Here is a 19,967-nt window from a genome sequence, read left to right as displayed (position 1 = left end):
CGGATGACTCAACAAATCGAGTGTTTTGAGTGCTAAAAAATTCAGTTCTTTGAGCCGATGTGTGAGAGCTCGCAGTGTCGCGATGAGGAATGATTCGGCTTCGACGGTTGCTTTTCCTGATTTCCTGGAAGACAACTGGCAAGCAAATGGTTGTGTACCACTGAGAGTTGACTATTCTGTGTTGTTCAAATGGTACGATTGCGACATGTCCCGCTTTTCCGAAAAAATGGGATTATTAGCTTGGAAGTGATTCGTGCGCGTTCGATTTTGCCCATCTTGAAACACCGATACAGTCGACTGCTGTTTAGTTTCGGGCTCATACGCGTAATTCGATGGTTCATCACCTGTCACGATGTTTTGAACGTGCTTGGAGCATTTCTTTCAAGTAATTAACACGAGTTTTTTTTTTTTGAGCGATTGACAAATTGTGTGGGATCCAACGCGTACAAATTTTGTTGACGGTCAAGTGTTCATGAAGTATTGAATGTAGGTTGGTCCCGCTAATGCCTATGGTTGTCTCAATCTTTCGACATGACGACCTTCCAATATCAGTTGGCGTACACCATCAATGGTTTTCGGAACAACTACTTATTTTGGACGGAACAGTTTTGGTGGAACAGTTTCCAAATCGGAGTTGTTTCTTTTTGTCGAAATAAAAAATGATAAATATAATAATCCCACATAATTTTTATATTGTACATTTGGAACTCGCTGTTCAGTGTGACGGAATACTAGAAATCGACTTCATTATAAAATATTCAACTATCAATTAGATTTAGAATCAAGCACTAAATATAGCGATGTATTCGGACTAGAAACCAAATCATTAACTACAAATAATTTGTATAAGCAAAAGTTGAGATTGAAGGAATGATGAATGAAGGATATATAACAAATTATAGAAATCCTGAAAGCCAAACAGATAAGATTGAAGCTCACGTACAGAAATTAATTAAAAATAAAATACCGAAAAAATCACTCCAGAATCAAAAAAGAAAAAATGGCATTTAGTACTATAGTCAAATTAATAAACCCAAATATTTTTCATGTCTTTATTTAATGTCAGCATTTCACCATTTAGAATTTAAAAAAGTTCAAGAGATATAATGTAAATCTTTGTTCCGTCAAACTTACCCCACTCTAATCCTGGCGGATAAGATCTCGACGTGTTGTATCCAGGGTGTTACTATTCATGAAGTTAGAATTATACATTTATATATGTATATACGTGCACCATGTGAGGAGTCTTAAAACTCCCCACAAATTGATGTGCAGGAGAGCGGCATAGCAACAGCAAAGAAGGCTGGAATGGAGTAGGAGTCAAGGGAAACCAGGTCAAACGGGAAATGATGGACCTTGGACCCGAGCAAAGCGGAGAGAATTTGGAGAAAAATTTGGACTCAAAAAAATCTTTAAAATTTCCTTGTAAATTATAGGCAGACCATTTTTTTTTTAATCGAACGTAAATATATTATAATCTATTGGAGCTGCTCTGTAAATTGATCCAGCCTCAAAAACTAGGAAAATCCATTTAGAGGTGTTCTACATATATAGCTGAGTAGCTGTAGCTGATATAGATGATGTAGCCCGTTACTCGCCCCTAAGCCGCCCAAAACTGACACGCCCCCACTTTTTGGAAATTAGTCATATAAATTTTACATATTTGAAAAATGTTTTGATTTTTATACCTATTACTCGTAGAGTTAAAGGGTATACTAGATTCATTGAAAAGTATTTAACAGGTGAAGGAACCGACCATTAAAGTATATATGTATATTCTTGATCAGGATCAATAACCGAGTCCATGTCCGTCTGTCTGTACGTATGAACGTCTCAATCTCAGGGACTACAAAAGCTAGAATATTGACATTACCGCCCACAAATCGTTCAAAACTGTCACGCCCACACTTTTGAAAAAAGTGATTTTTTTCCCTTTTTTATATATCTTGTAAATTTCTATAGATTTTCCAAACAACTTTTTGCCACGCCCACTCCAACGCCCACAAACCGCTCAAAACTCCTAGGTCTTCACTTTTAATATTTTTTCATTTTATTATTTTTTTTCCAGTTTTTACTGATATTCCAGAAAATTTTGAAATTTTATCTTTGCAATTCCACTAGCTGAGTAACGGATATCTAATAGTCGGGGAACTCGACTATAGCATTTTATCTTGTTTAGCTTTAAAAACAGCTAAGTGTTCTAAGGTGTCATATTGTTTGAATCTAAGAACCCAAAGAAAGCGGCACCACATTGTATTCTTTTATTTGTTCTCAAGCTTACATTCAAATATTATTCAGTAATAAAACTATCAAAAACACACAATTATCAAAAAATAACAAAATAAGTTTAATTAAACTATTTAAAGAATAAATATCCAAAAAAAAAAAGAAGTAAAATGCTTACGTGAGTTCATCCGCTAATATGGCCCATATCAACCATGGTTCCTGAAATCGCATAAAACTCTAAATTGTTCGATTTTGTAGAGCACGTAGAAACTGCTTTGCTTGAATAGTTTTTTGGCTAAAATGAAAACAATAACAGTCATGCAAGCCTTAGAGTATTAAAATGGGTAACGCCATTCGATTTTTATAAGCGTCACTCGTAGAGTAAAAGAAAAGACATTAGAATAACAAGGTGCTTAAAAGGCATACATTGGTTTTGTACAACTTTTTTGGTTTACTTGCGTAAAATTCAGAGCATAAGCTAGAAATCTAAAATTTGAATTCACTTGCTTGTATGATTCATAACAGTAAGCAAGAAAATGTATATGTGCGCGTGTGCTAGAAGACGATTTTCGGTCCGAAATCAACTTAGATCTTAGAAACGAATATGGTCTAATAAACTATTATTAAAAAAGTTTCGTTGTAATATCCTTAACATGCTAATAAGCTCCTTTTTTTATTAATTATATTATACTTCATTATTTTTAACATGTAGGAATTATCACTAACTTTTTCATTTATGAGATAGAATGCTCACTTTAGTTTTTTTTCTATCAGCAATCACAGCCAACTTTCAATGCTTAAAAAATATAGCTTTAATAAGTTTGTTTAAAGATCAATTTTAAATCTTTAAAATCAATTTAAAGATTTTATCGTGTAGTTTTTCTCATGTATGATAAGCTCTGATGAAGCTGTAAAATCAAGTAAAATCAATGGGTACATAATGTGCAATGTAATTGCACAAAAAATCATCAAAATTTTTGCCAAAGTAGCTCTTAGTGCCTTGTACAATTTCTGAATATGATACAGAATACTCTTGCTTCTTTTTTTCATTTTTTTCAAGGCAAGGCTGATATATTATTGAATCGAACTCCATTGGCAACATTACCATCATCATCTGATTCGCAATTCGACTTTTGTGAAAATTTAAAAATGTGTAGTTTGGCAATTATCATATTAAAATCGTTAACTGAAGGGTTTCTACAGTTTCCTTCTTTTCCTCGAACGTACGCAAAATTATTTGTAAGAGAGTCCTAAAAAGAAAAAGCGGTCTTCAACTATAGCTTCAGTAGTTTGAATTAAGCCATCAAGATATATTGATACTATTCCCGTAATATTTAACGTTCCTTAGGTATTCCTGCTTACTTTTACTAGTAACTTGTATACTGGAATTTGTACTTGTAAATATAGTAAATAATTCAAAAAACTTCATAGGTAAAATCAAATTATTATGGTAATTTTATATACATTTTTCAAAAAATTAAAATAAATGTTATAGAAATAATTCATATATAAAAATTGATATTTATAAAATAAATACAAATATGAAATCTGTTTATTGAAAAGTTTACTTCTTGAGGCAGGACCAGTGGACAAAAGCACCTAAGAAACACTAATTTCAAATATATTTTTGCATTTTAGTGCCACGCCCATTCTAATTGTCACAACTGTCACGCCGACTCTAACTCTATGAATAAATAAAAATGTAAATACTTTTCAAAAGTGTAACGTGGTCGTTAGTGTAACAAAAAGTTGTTTGGCGTGTAAAATGATTTCCACTACGGTGCCGTCGAACCAAATCGTCCCACCTTTACATGATTTATCATCCGTCTTAAATTTAAAAAAAGCTTATTTGCAAATTTTAAAGTTTATTATTATAATATGTTGCCCAGTATTGTTTTGTAGATTTCACAACCCTGTTAAATGTAAGTTTCACTTAAATTATATGTGATAATCATGTTAGTGTGATCACCATGTCTGTTGACATGCGTATTGATTAGTAAGGACTTGAGAGAAACATTGATCTATGATAAATAAATAAATTTTTGGTCCAAAATAAAAAGTAATTTTTTTCATATTCATAAAATGTTTATAGTTATCATTTATATTGTGTTTCTCTAAATTAAGTCTTTAATAAAATGCTGGCTCCCTAACCAAGCTAAAGGTTTGATTGATAATAATTTCGTTTTTGTTCTCTAACTCCTCGAGTTTAACCTTGTTAAACTCATTTATTGATCTTCGATATATTCAAGAAAGATGTATAAAGAATACCTACAAATATTTTAATCGTCTTTTCTTTTTTTTATTTTTTACAAATCGATTTATATCTTCGGATTGTTTATTTATTATATTAACAACTCTTTTAAATCTTCTGATTTCAATTCAATTATATGACCTACGTTTTTAAGTTTAACTAACTTTTTTCATCTCCCCTTAATGTTCAAAATAGAAAATTGTAAGATGTTCCTACCAAGTTAATTAATACCCTTTTTTTCTCTGTCTCAATATAAATCTCCCGGTTTCATGTTTTATTGTAATAATAAATTGTAATAGTGTATTCCATATCGGTAACATATAAAAGACGGTGTCCGCTTAAATGAGCAGTGCACTGACAATGATAAACAACTAATTAAATTTTTAATAATTACAGCTGACAAGACAAACAACAGAAAATAGTGTAACTATGCAATTTTTAAATGCCAGAAAAAAATAAAGAAACAACAATAAAATCAAAAACATCAAGTAATTGGATAAGCATACATACCATACCATACACGTATATAAGTTAACAACTAGTAATACGCATACATGTATGTTTGCCCTAGCAACTAAGTAGATTTGTATAAAATTCTGATGCCCCCAAATCAAGTTCAGCGCTCCGCGCTAAGCGACAGAAATCGGAAATTTCCTTTATCCGGGGAACCGCATTGCGCTGCACAAATGCTGAGTCGACTTGCCTACCATGAGTTCATGGCGTGATGCATTGGAGCTAGGGTAAATTCTCCCGTTTCTCTGTATTTTCTTTCTGCCGGAGCCACTTAACTGGAGGACATTTGGACCATAAGGAAATAAATAATTTATATAATTATAAGTATGCCATATTCATAAGTTAAATTATTATTAATTATAAAAATATAATTTTAAAGAACTGAATAATTACAATTTTTATGTTTTGAAGAACACCGACCTTCTTAATTTAGGTCTGAAACTGAACTTAACTTATGGATCTGGATTAATTGACGTTTAAGCCTCGGTCACGAGCTTTTCAAATATGGACTTCGGATTTTAGGGTTTAGAGAGAGCTTTGGAATTAGTGATTCTAATTATCTTTGCATTTCTCTTGGATCAAGTGCGTTCGCTCTTCGAGACAAGTGCTCTTAGATTCTTACGATTTTTTTTATTGAAATTTATAACTTCTGTATCCGAGTTTGCGAGTCCGAACTTTGAGCGTGGGAACGTGACAATTGTGAGAGGGCTTAGGCAAGAAATGTATAGATTAGGCAATAGATGTTAAGTCTACCAGTGAGTGATTTGTCTCAGTTCTATCCTGTATTCATATGACAGTCTGGCTCTTATCTGGTATTGATTGGCTCATAAAGGGTAGTGTTGTGTGTGTTGGTTATAATTGTATATATGCTAAGTAGGCATACGCTTTAGTCTAAGGGACTTATGGATATGTCACAGTATATATATATATATGTATATCTATCTATACATTAGTTTGGCAAATATCTCCCTTCCGCCTTTTTGTCTTTTGAATTTCGCGGCTATGTACAAAGCGCTACATCTCGCTAAGCTCGTATCTGGCAATACTATACATAATTTGAAAGGTCTTGACATAACCTACAAAACGACGCTATGCATGATTAGTTCGGATATTCAACAGTTATAGACGTGTAAACATGGAGTTCACTAACCCCGAAATTCGCGCTATTTTAAAGTTTTCCTTCGTTAAAGGCAAATCCGCTAGAGAAACTTTCCGTGAGATTAATGGTGTTTTGGGGGATGGTACTCTATCACTTCGAACCGCGGAGAAATGGTTTCGACGATTCAGAGCCGGTGAAAACGACACCATGGATAAGCCAGCCGGCGGAAGACCTGTGACGACAATACCGATCAAATCATGGAATACATCGAGTTAGACCGGCATGTGGCATCTCGTGACATCGCCCAGGAGATGGGAGTTAGTCACCAAACCATTTTAAACCATGTGCAGAAGGCTGGATACAAAAAAAAGCTTGATGTTTGGGTGCCGCATGATTTGACGCAATAAAACCTTCTGGACCGAATCAACGCCTGCGATATGCTGCTGAAACGGAACGATCTCGACCCATTCTTGAAGCGGATGGTGACTGGCGACGAAAAATGGATCACATACGACAATATCAAGCGAAAACGGTCGTGGTCGAAGGCCGGTGAATCGTCCCAAACAGTGGCCAAGCCGGGATTGACGGCCAGGAAGGTTTTGTTGTGTGTTTGGGGATTGGGATTGGAAGGGAATCATCCACTATGAGCTGCTCCCATATGGCCAGACGCTTAATTCTACCATCTACTGCGAACAACTGGACCGCTTGAAGCAGGCGATCGACCAGAAGCGTCCAGAATTGGCCAACAGGAAGGGTGTAGTGTTCCACCAGGACAACGCCAGACCACACACTTCGTTAATGACTCGTCAGAAGCTACGGGAGCTCGGATGTGATTACCACCTGTTCCTGTCCATGGCGAATGCCCTTGGTGGTGTAAAGTTGAACTCAAAAGAGGCTTGTGAAAAGTGGCTGTCCGAGTTCTTCGCAAATAAGGAGGGGGCTTCTACGAGGGAGGTATTATGAAGTTGCCGTCTAGATGGAAACAGATTATCGAACAAAACGGCGCATATTTGAACTAAATCCGATCACTTTATAAAGCATTGAAAAATGAGCAAAAAAAGCGGAGGGGAGATATTTGCCAACCTATTATATATAATATAATTTATTATATATTATATATTTATTATATATATTTATTATATTATATATTATATATAATATAATTTATTATATATAATAAATGTGCTCCGATGCGTCAATCCTTTAGAGTGATCTACATAAATTAATATATTATTTATAGTTTGTCTACTTATCATGTCTAAACACATGTTTAGACACGAGAGATACACACAACTCGACCATATAATTCGTCTAGCTTTTCTTTTAATTCGCCTACTATTTTTCCTCTTTGTTCTAAACCAAATCAACTTTTGCTTTGCTTGATACTGCGGTGTTGTGTATTATTTAGCAACTTTATCTATTACTGTGTGTCCCAATATATACCCTTCTCTGGTTCTACCAGTTTTGCTATCATTGGACCTAAACTTGTATTGACTCTTCAACCTGTACGTTCGCCTGGGGGTGATCCAGTCGCAATCTTTATATGCTAATGTTAAGCATAACTCCAACACAAAATCATCAAACTCTTTCGATGTAAAACAACTTCCCCTATCAGAAATGATGCACTTTGGCTTGCTGTATGCTCTAATATAGTCTTTCAGGGCTGTAATACTTCCCTTGTATTAGTGGCATTGGGTTTAGTGGGATAGTGGTATTAGTGTATTGTAGTATATAAACGTACGAACTTTGTAAAACCGTCGATGACAACAAAAATATGTTTTTTGGATCTACCTGAGCCGACTGGGCCGTTATGATCGATATGTATTAGTTCAAACGGTTTGCTACCTTTTGGATTGCAATGCAGAAATCCTTCCTTACCCGTATTAGGGGAGAACGCAACGCATTTTAAGCAATTTCTTATATGGCTTACACGTTTGTCTTTGGCATTGGGAAACCAATAAGATTTAAGGAATATATCTAACATTTTGTCTCTACCTATGTTTTCGACCTCATTATATAGAATATGATCTTCCATGTCTGCGGCAAAATAAAATAATAAGTCTGCCATCGTTACATTTTCTATAAATTATTCCGCTTCTCATTTCGAATGACTTATGTTCATTTTTCTCTAACAGTTTGTTAATTTCATGAATTTTTTGATCCTTGGTGTTTGATATTACTAAATTATTTTCCAACGTATTCGATTCTACTATCAGAAAATTCGTGCATCTACTAAGAGCATCTACGTGCTGCATCCTTTTACCTTCTCTGTGTATGAGTTCATAGTCGTAGTTCTGGAGCTTTAGCGCCCATCTACCGCCCAGCTATTCGTGGATTAAGTTCAATCTTATTAAGCGTTAAAGAAAGAAAATTTCTATCTTAAAGCGTTTTCCATACAAATATATTCTAAATCTTCGCAGCGCGTGAATAATTGCCATTGTTTCCAGTTCGAAACTATGATATTTTGCTTCGGCGACGGTTGTTCGTTTCGAAAAATAAAATATGGAGTGCAATTTCCCATCCTCTTTCTTTTGGCATAACACAGAACCGAAACCAAGAGCGCCCCAGTGCAGCTCTATTTCGTCTTTGAAATTATAAATGGCTAAAACCGGTGCCTGCACTAACTTTTTTTAAGTGTCGAAAAATAGTTCATTTCCTTTTCTCCAAATTTAAATTGTTCATCTTTTCTCAAAAGATTATATAATGGTTTTGCCAATGTTGAAAAATCGTTTATATCATCATCAGCCCTAATGCCTTTGCCATTTATAATGAATCCTAAATACTTAATATTTGTCTGAAGAAACTCAAATTTATCCATTCTTAATTTTAATTTGTTTCGAGTTAATCTAGGAAAAACCTTCTTTAAGGTTTTTAAATGCTCAACCGTGTCCTTGCTGGCGGTCATGATGTCGTCCATGTATATAATTACTTTGTTGTCCCTTATAAGATCCTCGAATGCCATTGGCATTTCGAGAAATTCGAATTGCCATAAAGGTGTAACAAATGAGGTGTATTTAACCGATTCCTTATTAACAAATACATGAAAATAACCATTTTTTAAAACAAGTTTTGAAAATACTTTCTTGTTATATAGTTTGTCTAAGAGGTCATCAATGAGCGGTATCGGATAATTATCTTTAATTAACTTTTTGTTTAGTTTCCTAAAGTCTATGCATAGTCGTATGTCTCCTGTTTTCTTCTTTACTAAAACTATTGGTGAAGCATATTCTGACTCGCTAGGTTGTATAATTCCCTCTTTTACATATTCATCTAACAATTTTTGTACCTTTTCTTTCTCCGAGTAAGGCGAGTCTTCTTGGGGTCCAGCTAAATGGTTTTGACGTTTCTAAACATAGTTTTATTTCACAATTAACTAAAGGTTTGGCAGGTCTCCTAACACTTAATTAATTGAATTTAATAATCTCTTTTTTTGACATTCTAAGGCTTGTAATTCATTTGCTCATCTTCTATGTAATCAATGCTAAAGATTTCTCTAAATGCTTCCTCATAGCTGGGCATAACTGTAGCATGAAATTTCTGACTAAGTGTGGGATCCGTCGTTACGCTGTCTAGAGGAATAACTGTTTTTTTGACCGTTTTACTAACTAAAAAATAACTTTTTTACTAACTGAAGGATTACTGTTTTACTAACTGAAGGATTAACCGTTTTACTAATTGTAGGATTAACTGTTGTACTAACCGTTCCAATATCTGTTTCGCTAATTACTGTTAATAACTGTTAATTGTTTTTCTATATCTTTTGCTATCTAATGGGTTAACCGTAACCCTTCCCAAAGCATCTGGATCCAGTTTCAACTGGCACGCTTTCATAAAATTTCGTCCGAGGACATCATTATTTCTCATAAAACCGTTTGGGACCACGTTTAAATAAAAATAACATTTTGTTCTTTCTTTTAATATTAATATAACACAAGATTTTTCCAAATATTATCAGTTGGCTTTTATTCAGCCCGAAATAGTTTTTCGTAGCAGATTCTAAATTAACTTCATTGGGTATACTGCTTATTTTTGCAAATGATATTGGACTCCCGGTGTCTATAAGGCATTCTGTAATTAATGGGGTTGAAAAAAAAATCTGTCTTACATAATTGTTGATATTGGCGCTCTTGCGCTCCGGGCACTGTCCCACGAAGTGTCCAAATGTTAGTTAGTGCACCGAGTATTGGTTTAATATGGTGTCAGGCATAGTGAGTAATAACCACTTTTGATGTGAACACTTAACAACACTCCGATGCGTCGCTTCTTTATTCGACTCATCTAACCAAGAACTCGCCACCTAATGCCGATTATTCGCCTTTTGCTTATGCTCTCCTATATCTCTATGTATGCCTGATAGCTAGGTGTATATTTTTATCTCTTAGTGCAAACTTATGAGTGAGAGCGAGATGACCATATGGTTCTTTCTCATAACGGGGATTTGATCTTGCGCTTCTGTTTGCCACCATGGGTTTCATACCTCAACCTAAGTTAATACATGGAGCATACATGGTACTGTGAGCCTTACGAGTATCTATCCTAACACACTTATGATATTAACCATTTCCAGTCAAAAGTTTTTACTTTCAATCCAATCTGTGGCTTTTGTTTCAATGATGGAAGTTAATTTTGAATGAATGTCGATGCATGTTACAAGCATATTTGCCTCAATATTTTTTTTTGGTTTTTGGAGTTTTTTTCAAAAGGAGTTTTTTTCGTGTTCTGTTTTGCAAAAAAAAAGGTCTTACAAACTTCACATTTGGTTCTAATATTTTGAAAAGGTTTCTATGGGTCCGGATATATGTATGTACATATATACAATATTTTACTCAGAACCTCAGAAATTTTTTAAATTGCCCCTTGTTGCCTTAAGTTGGCTTAAGTTTCTAAATACCCTACCTGTTATTTTAAAACCAATAAAAAATCTTATAAAAGGCGATGCGAAATGTCGTAAATTTATAGACAATAGATTTTCAAAGAAACGATTATTGCCTTAAATGTTTAGTTCGAAATCCTACCGATTTCTACCTCCACACAAACTTGAGCCTTCGAGGCGCCCATACAACATGGATAACATGCTAATAAACACCCAATTAAGCAATATTATATCACGAAATCAACATCACAACTCAATAGTTAATTGGAATAAGGCATACAGATAATAAGATAAAGAGGAGATAAAGATAATAATATTTCACTTCTTAACAATGATAGGTCGTCAGAGATCAAATAATTTATTGGTCTTGCACTTACGACGGAAGAAGATGTGCTCAAACAAACTATAGTTAGCAACTCGTCAGTTTTCACAGCAAAGGCAATTACTATTCTAGAAGCTGTAAAGATAGCAGAGAAAATCAGAGGAACTAATTTATTTGCTCCGATTCTCTCTCAACCTTCGAAGCAATAAAGAAAACTAATACCTGTTCGTTTTGCATCCGGAAATCTCTGATCAAATACAGCCCATTATAAGACTGCTTGGGTACCCGGTTACGTTGGGATCAGAGGCAATCCAGCAAATTCGGTTGATAGTCAACGATTAAATGAGTTTGATTAAGTCATTTTGTAATTATACCTATAGTCCGGCCTTTTATAGTTTTTATATAGCAACCTCTCGATTAGCAATGCGGCCCTAGTAGAAGTGTGTGGCGCATACTGGCGCATGTGGTGCATACTGAATGCAATATTCAAATTAATTTGTGGGCATACCGAGTGCATCACTTTTGAAATTAATTAGAGTTACTTATGGGAGAAAGCGCGCGCACTTTATCTTAAATTATTGCATAAATGGAAAATATGCAATAGAAAGCTGGATAAGGTTGGATTCCGTCCCGGTATGGTCGGAAGGCAGTCTTGAACATACTTGGAAATTCAAGCAAAGTTGAATTCCACTTTACTGATGTTTCACAGAGGATTTCACAGTTTCATAGTCGCATTCAAAAACATAAGCGACTTCCTCTTCCGCGAGAAGTCACTGAATTGTTGTCGTGCGAATTTGAACATGCAAACGAATGTAATATATTGAGTAAAAAAAATATTTTTTTTTCATGGGGGAGGGGGTGGCGTGGTGGTCGGTGGCGACACACCCACTTTGCCAAAATAATTATTAAGGCGTGTATAAGACTAGTTTACGAGATATTTATGTATGCCAACAAAATATGGTTTAATTCCCCATAGTGCAGTGTATAAAAAAAAGTGCGTAATGCATGGTCGAGTTTCTCAATTGTGTCGACGAGCCCGATGTCCATTGTCCTTCAATCCACCTTCGTGGATATTTCCGTTTAAGGATACTAGTAAAGTACTTATGTATATTTACTACTCATAGAGTTAATGCAGACTCTACAATAATAAGACGCGTAACGCCATATGATTTTTATGCACGCGATTTTTTCGGGCTGGCTCCAGGCTCTCTCGAATTTTTGTTCAAGGGCCAGAGAGAGAGCGCTCTAGAGCCAGCAGCTCTCTTGTACGCATACAGCGTATGGTTTCACTCATTATGGTTTCACTCAAATAATGACTGTTATGTGCATAAAAATGATATTTTAAACAAACTTATAAAAGTTTTACTTTTTAAGCATTGCAAGTGGACTGTGACAGCTGATAAACAAAAAAAGCTAGCAAAACTCAGCATTCTATCTCATAAATGAAAAATTAGTGACGACTAAATATAAATATATACATATATGTATATATATATAGTACAAAAATTTATTAAAATGCATTAAAAAAAAGAAGCAATTTATATCGAAAAGCAAAAGTTAAAAAACTAGCTTAGTTGGGGAACATGGAAATATTTTATTGTTTAACATTTATTATTATTAAATACACGACCCCATTACAATTGTAATGTCCTCCCCGTGGTGGATACCAAAAAATACATATATTACAGATAATAATAAAAATATTTATATGTAAACGTTAGCTAATTCGAGCGGCGATTTTAACTAAAGAATATTAAAACTTCTTAAAAAAAATAATAGTCACGGCATCAATTTTTAAATAATATTTAGGTCATATTACAACTAAATTGACCAAAACATTAATCAAATTCGTTTCTTAGATCAAAATTGATTTCGGATCACATGCACACTTTTTTGTTTACTATTTTCACTCATACAAGCAAGTGAATTCTATTTTTAGATTTTTATGCTTCTCAATTTTCACCAAAAATGTGGCTGCATAGTGCAAAACCAATGTATGGCCGTTACGCATCTTATTATTCTACTGTCTTTGGTTAATGAATGTAAAATTTTCGCCGCAAACCAGCATTTTTGGGAAGGTGTCATTTATTAATTGGGTTTTGAAAGAAAAATAAAACTAGAGAAACGAAGAGACTTAACAGATACAAATGTTAATCTTAATCGCCGAGATGACTACACTTCCTTCTTAAAATAGAAAATGTATAATCAAAACAGAATTAGACTGTTTTCAAATTCTATAACTATGTATCTAATTTAGCACTTTTACATTTATATTTTAACTGTATACACCTTTCTAACGGCATGAGTTTTTAGAATCATTGGAGATCGAGTATAACAATATTTTTTGGTCTTTATCTTCGATATACAAATTTATTGTTTTCGAAAATACATAATTCGATATATGTATATTGTCCATGTTTATATTATTTCGAAATTGGCCACAATACGTTCAAACTAGAATATGGATATTGAATTACCTTATCTTGCCGAATATGCTAGAACTGGACGAGCCGCTTGTAAAGGATGTAAAAGTTCCATTCCTAAGGATAACCTTCGGATTGCTGTTATGGTTCAAGTAAGTTACTATAAATACAGTCGGAAGTCTTCTGAAGATAAGTGACTAAAAATGGGACTGATTTACTTTTGTGGAATTAAAAGCCCTTAAATTTATATTTGTTTTGATTTATTCACTTAATTGATTGGGAATTATCGTGCTCCCATTGATGATAAATGTTCAATGTCAAAATGTTCTTACAGAAAGTTCTCTTTTCCTATGCCGCAGAGCCGTGCTGTCGGTGTCGTCAGCAGAGGAGCGGGGTTCTTATACATATGTATATTTCATATATATCCTGCAGTTCCACTGTTCATCGCTACTGAGCCAACTGCTTCGACTGCACTCTCGCGCGCGATCTGTCTCCTAATAATTTAAGGCGATGAAAATGGAATGATAATGTGCTTAATCAATCGATGAAATTGTGATGATTTTTCAAGCACAATTATCGCCTTTTCATTTATTCTATCCGACTGCTAAGCGCTCCCAATAAGCGCATAGGCATCGTAAGAAATTTGTGGCATACAAAGGCAAAGGTATGGAAGTAAAATGGACGGGAACGCGCTAAAGGGAAATGACAAAAAGAGATCGAAATAGATTAACGGATTCCTTTTTTAAAAGGCACGCACTCTTTATCGCGGGGTCACTTGTGATTTGATTTTTGTTGAGTGCCAATTTTCTAAGAAAATGGTAAATTATTTTAAATTAAATGAATTTATGTTTTGAATTATTTTCGAATTTAATTTATTAAATAATTAACGTAATGAATTCAATTTATGAGGAACAACAAATACAACCCACATAAGGGCTCATTTAAGGTAAATTTTATTCATACATATTGTATATATTAATACACTAATATTTTTTTTTAGAGGTTAATTGAACATGTAGTCCCATTTTCTAACAACTGAAACGAAGCTGGCCCAAACTCCGTGGGACCATTTTTAGTAATAATAAAATGTTAAAGTGCACACAAACAGCGGTGATTAATAGCGATGATATTGCTCTGTTTAAGAGTGTATGGAACTGCAGGGGAGTATGCTGACACTTGCACTTCACATACATATGTACATGTGATTGCCATTGCCATAGAGGTTACGCGCTATAGCGATATACATACATATGCATACTACAACTTTACTTCTTATGAATTTAGCATAAAGCATATTACATTTGCCCTCATAGGGCGTAATGGATGTTAGACGGCTTAATAGCCTGATACCACATTCCACTGTAAATAGACATAGCTCTTGGTAATGAAATTTCTCTAATTGATAAGTGGGGCGCTATTATCTCAGCCGCCACAGTGAGATGGCTGGAGTATTATGCGCTCGCGGAACTCATCATCAATTGGGCAATTTCAGACGGGGTGCAACTTGTTAGCACACGGGTCCCAGATGTGGCGACGTCATCTCAGCCGTCAGCCAAGTCAAGCTGTCATCTCCATTACCAACTCGAGCTCCATTTCCACCTCCCTGCCCAACCCATCACCATCTGCAACTCCATCGCCGTCCAGTGATCCCGATCTCTCTTGGCATCCTCGTCTCTATATCATTAGTTGTAATTGATCCTGTGTGATGTTTTGATTTTGCGTCAACGCAAATGTTTTGCATATGAACAGGGACGTTTCCAAACACCAGCAGGGACAGCAGCATCCACAGCAGCAGCACCATCGTCGGGTTCTGAGTTGCTTATGCACTGACAAAAAAGGAACTAGTCACGGACTTGCGCAAACCGCAATACAAGAACAAGTTTGATTCTTTAACCTTTCTCTGGTCGGTGATGGCTTGTTCTCCTACTTTTTAAAGAAAGTTATCGTATACTATTGGTGCTATATCAAGGCTTTGACAAACTCTGAGTCAATATCAAATGTTAGTTCTACAAATCAAATCGAATTCTATCAAGTTTTTTTTAAGAGTGCGCCTGTTTTGCGATGCCTGGGATGTTACCCTGCATCCTGCATCCTAAGATGATCATCATCGCTGTCGTATTTGCTCCACTGCCGGCGAATTTAAAAAAGGAAGGTCAAATTAAAAAGGAAATCAGCAGATCAGTTTCAGATAAAAACAAGATAAAATGATGAAAACGATCGAGTAGACATACAAGAGAAACTTGAACTCAACGACGCTATACGAATAATAAATGACGGAATGCAAAAGATACGGAATGCCTTTGCCATTTATAATGAATCCTAAATACTTAATATTTGTCTGAAGAAACTCAAATTTATCCATTCTTAATTTTAATTTGTTTCGAGTTAATCTAGGAAAAACCTTCTTTAAGGTTTTTAAATGCTCAACCGTGTCCTTGCTGGCGGTCATGATGTCGTCCATGTATATAATTACTTTGTTGTCCCTTATAAGATCCTCGAATGCCATTGGCATTTCGAGAAATTCGAATTGCCATAAAGGTGTAACAAATGAGGTGTATTTAACCGATTCCTTATTAACAAATACATGAAAATAACCATTTTTTAAAACAAGTTTTGAAAATACTTTCTTGTTATATAGTTTGTCTAAGAGGTCATCAATGAGCGGTATCGGATAATTATCTTTAATTAACTTTTTGTTTAGCTTCCTAAAGTCTATGCATAGTCGTATGTCTCCTGTTTTCTTCTTTACTAAAACTATTGGTGAAGCATATTCTGACTCGCTAGGTTGTATAATTCCCTCTTTTATATATTCATCTAACAATTTTTGTACCTTTTCTTTCTCCAAGTAAGGCGAGTCTTCTTGGGGTCCAGCTAAATGGTTTTGACGTTTCTAAACATAGTTTTATTTCACAATTAACTAAAGGTTTGGCAGGTCTCCTAACACTTAATTAATTGAATTTAATAATCTCTTTTTTTGACATTCTAAGGCTTGTAATTCATTTGCTCATCTTCTATGTAATCAATGCTAAAGATTTCTCTAAATGCTTCCTCATAGCTGGGCATAACTGTAGCATGAAATTTCTGACTAAGTGTGGGATCCGTCGTTACGCTGTCTAGAGGAATAACTGTTTTTTTGACCGTTTTACTAACTAAAAAATAACTTTTTTACTAACTGAAGGATTACTGTTTTACTAACTGAAGGATTAACCGTTTTACTAATTGTAGGATTAACTGTTGTACTAACCGTTCCAATATCTGTTTCGCTAATTACTGTTAATAACTGTTAATTGTTTTTCTATATCTTTTGCTATCTAATGGGTTAACCGTAACCCTTCCCAAAGCATCTGGATCCAGTTTCAACTGGCACGCTTTCATAAAATTTCGTCCGAGGACATCATTATTTCTCATAAAACCGTTTGGGACCACGTTTAAATAAAAATAACATTTTGTTCTTTCTTTTAATATTAATATAACACAAGATTTTTCCAAATATTATCAGTTGGCTTTTATTCAGCCCGAAATAGTTTTTCGTAGCAGATTCTAACTTAACTTCATTGGGTATACTGCTTATTTTTGCAAATGCTTATTTTTGAGTAATAACCACTTTTGATGTGAACACTTAACAACACTCCGATGCGTCGCTTCTTTATTCGACTCATCTAACCAAGAACTCGCCACCTAATGCCGATTATTCGCCTTTTGCTTATGCTCTCCTATATCTCTATGTATGCCTGATAGCTAGGTGTACATTTTTATCTCTTAGTGCAAACTTATGAGTGAGAGCGAGATGACCATATGGTTCTTTCTCATAACGGGGATTTGATCTTGCGCTTCTGTTTGCCACCATGGGTTTCATACCTCAACCTAAGTTAATACATGGAGCATACATGGTACTGTGAGCCTTACGAGTATCTATCCTAACACACTTATGATATTAACCATTTCCAGTCAAAAGTTTTTACTTTCAATCCAATCTGTGGCTTTTGTTTCAATGATGGAAGTTAATTTTGAATGAATGTCGATGCATGTTACAAGCATATTTGCCTCAATATTTTTTTTTGGTTTTTGGAGTTTTTTTCAAAAGGAGTTTTTTTCGTGTTCTGTTTTGCAAAAAAAAAGGTCTTACAAACTTCACATTTGGTTCTAATATTTTGAAAAGGTTTCTATGGGTCCGGATATATGTATGTACATATATACAATATTTTACTCAGAACCTCAGAAATTTTTTAAATTGCCCCTTGTTGCCTTAAGTTGGCTTAAGTTTCTAAATACCCTACCTGTTATTTTAAAACCAATAAAAAATCTTATAAAAGGCGATGCGAAATGTCGTAAATTTATAGACAATAGATTTTCAAAGAAACGATTATTGCCTTAAATGTTTAGTTTGAAATCCTACCGATTTCTACCTCCACACAAACTTGAGCCTTCGAGGCGCCCATACAACATGGATAACATGCTAATAAACACCCAATTAAGCAATATTATATCACGAAATCAACATCACAACTCAATAGTTAATTGGAATAAGGCATACAGATAATAAGATAAAGAGGAGATAAAGATAATAATATTTCACTTCTTAACAATGATAGGTCGTCAGAGATCAAATAATTTATTGGTCTTGCACTTACGACGGAAGAAGATGTGCTCAAACAAACTATAGTTAGCAACTCGTCAGTTTTCACAGCAAAGGCAATTACTATTCTAGAAGCTGTAAAGATAGCAGAGAAAATCAGAGGAACTAATTTATTTGCTCCGATTCTCTCTCAACCTTCGAAGCAATAAAGAAAACTAATACCTGTTCGTTTTGCATCCGGAAATCTCTGATCAAATACAGCCCATTATAAGACTGCTTGGGTACCCGGTTACGTTGGGATCAGAGGCAATCCAGCAAATTCGGTTGATAGTCAACGATTAAATGAGTTTGATTAAGTCATTTTGTAATTATACCTATAGTCCGGCCTTTTATAGTTTTTATATAGCAACCTCTCGATTAGCAATGCGGCCCTAGTAGAAGTGTGTGGCGCATACTGGCGCATGTGGTGCATACTGAATGCAATATTCAAATTAATTTGTGGGCATACCGAGTGCATCACTTTTGAAATTAATTAGAGTTACTTATGGGAGAAAGCGCGCGCACTTTATCTTAAATTATTGCATAAATGGAAAATATGCAATAGAAAGCTGGATAAGGTTGGATTCCGTCCCGGTATGGTCGGAAGGCAGTCTTGAACATACTTGGAAATTCAAGCAAAGTTGAATTCCACTTTACTGATGTTTCACAGAGGATTTCACAGTTTCATAGTCGCATTCAAAAACATAAGCGACTTCCTCTTCCGCGAGAAGTCACTGAATTGTTGTCGTGCGAATTTGAACATGCAAACGAATGTAATATATTGAGTAAAAAAAATATTTTTTTTTCATGGGGGAGGGGGTGGCGTGGTGGTCGGTGGCGACACACCCACTTTGCCAAAATAATTATTAAGGCGTGTATAAGACTAGTTTACGAGATATTTATGTATGCCAACAAAATATGGTTTAATTCCCCATAGTGCAGTGTATAAAAAAAAGTGCGTAATGCATGGTCGAGTTTCTCAATTGTGTCGACGAGCCCGATGTCCATTGTCCTTCAATCCACCTTCGTGGATATTTCCGTTTAAGGATACTAGTAAAGTACTTATGTATATTTACTACTCATAGAGTTAATGCAGACTCTACAATAATAAGACGCGTAACGCCATATGATTTTTATGCACGCGATTTTTTCGGGCTGGCTCCAGGCTCTCTCGAATTTTTGTTCAAGGGCCAGAGAGAGAGCGCTCTAGAGCCAGCAGCTCTCTTGTACGCATACAGCGTATGGTTTCACTCATTATGGTTTCACTCAAATAATGACTGTTATGTGCATAAAATTGATATTTTAAACAAACTTATAAAAGTTTTACTTTTTAAGCATTGCAAGTGGACTGTGACAGCTGATAAACAAAAAAAGCTAGCAAAACTCAGCATTCTATCTCATAAATGAAAAATTAGTGACGACTAAATATAAATATATACATATATGTATATATATATAGTACAAAAATTTATTAAAATGCATTAAAAAAAAGGAGCAATTTATATCGAAAAGCAAAAGTTAAAAAACTAGCTTAGTTGGGGAACATGGAAATATTTTATTGTTTAACATTTATTATTTCAAGTCGACTCGAAGGTCATATAAATACACGACCCCATTACAATTGTAATGTCCTCCCCGTGGTGGA

At 34.8% G+C, this 19,967-nt stretch overlaps 4 long non-coding RNA genes across 4 annotated transcripts; 2 read left to right on the top strand and 2 right to left on the bottom strand.

Moving 5' to 3' along the window:
• Positions 1–4,714: 4,714 nt before the first annotated feature.
• Positions 4,715–10,463, bottom strand: LOC113563861. Its single transcript, XR_003407637.1, has 2 exons — positions 10,195–10,463; positions 4,715–5,265 (listed from the first exon to the last, which is right to left on the bottom strand). It is a non-coding gene; the product is annotated as an uncharacterized LOC113563861 (long non-coding RNA).
• A 3,110-nt stretch (positions 10,464–13,573) lies between these two features.
• On the top strand, positions 13,574–14,410 carry LOC113563858. Its single transcript, XR_003407634.1, has 2 exons — positions 13,574–13,859; positions 14,042–14,410. It is a non-coding gene; the product is annotated as an uncharacterized LOC113563858 (long non-coding RNA).
• Positions 14,411–14,582: 172 nt separating this feature from the next.
• LOC113563857 lies at positions 14,583–14,814 on the top strand. The gene is made up of 2 exons (XR_003407632.1): positions 14,583–14,653; positions 14,708–14,814. It is a non-coding gene; the product is annotated as an uncharacterized LOC113563857 (long non-coding RNA).
• A 937-nt stretch (positions 14,815–15,751) lies between these two features.
• Positions 15,752–17,213, bottom strand: LOC113563860. The gene is made up of 2 exons (XR_003407636.1): positions 16,952–17,213; positions 15,752–15,834 (listed from the first exon to the last, which is right to left on the bottom strand). It is a non-coding gene; the product is annotated as an uncharacterized LOC113563860 (long non-coding RNA).
• Between the last annotated feature and the right edge of the window lie 2,754 nt (positions 17,214–19,967).

This window comes from Drosophila erecta, unplaced genomic scaffold (assembly GCF_003286155.1).
Source record: "Drosophila erecta strain 14021-0224.00,06,07 unplaced genomic scaffold, DereRS2 tig00000021-arrow-pilon, whole genome shotgun sequence".
Lineage (NCBI taxonomy): Eukaryota > Metazoa > Arthropoda > Insecta > Diptera > Drosophilidae > Drosophila > Drosophila erecta.
Note: the sequence above shows the minus strand (reverse complement) of the source record. Positions and strands in the feature narration are given on the sequence as shown.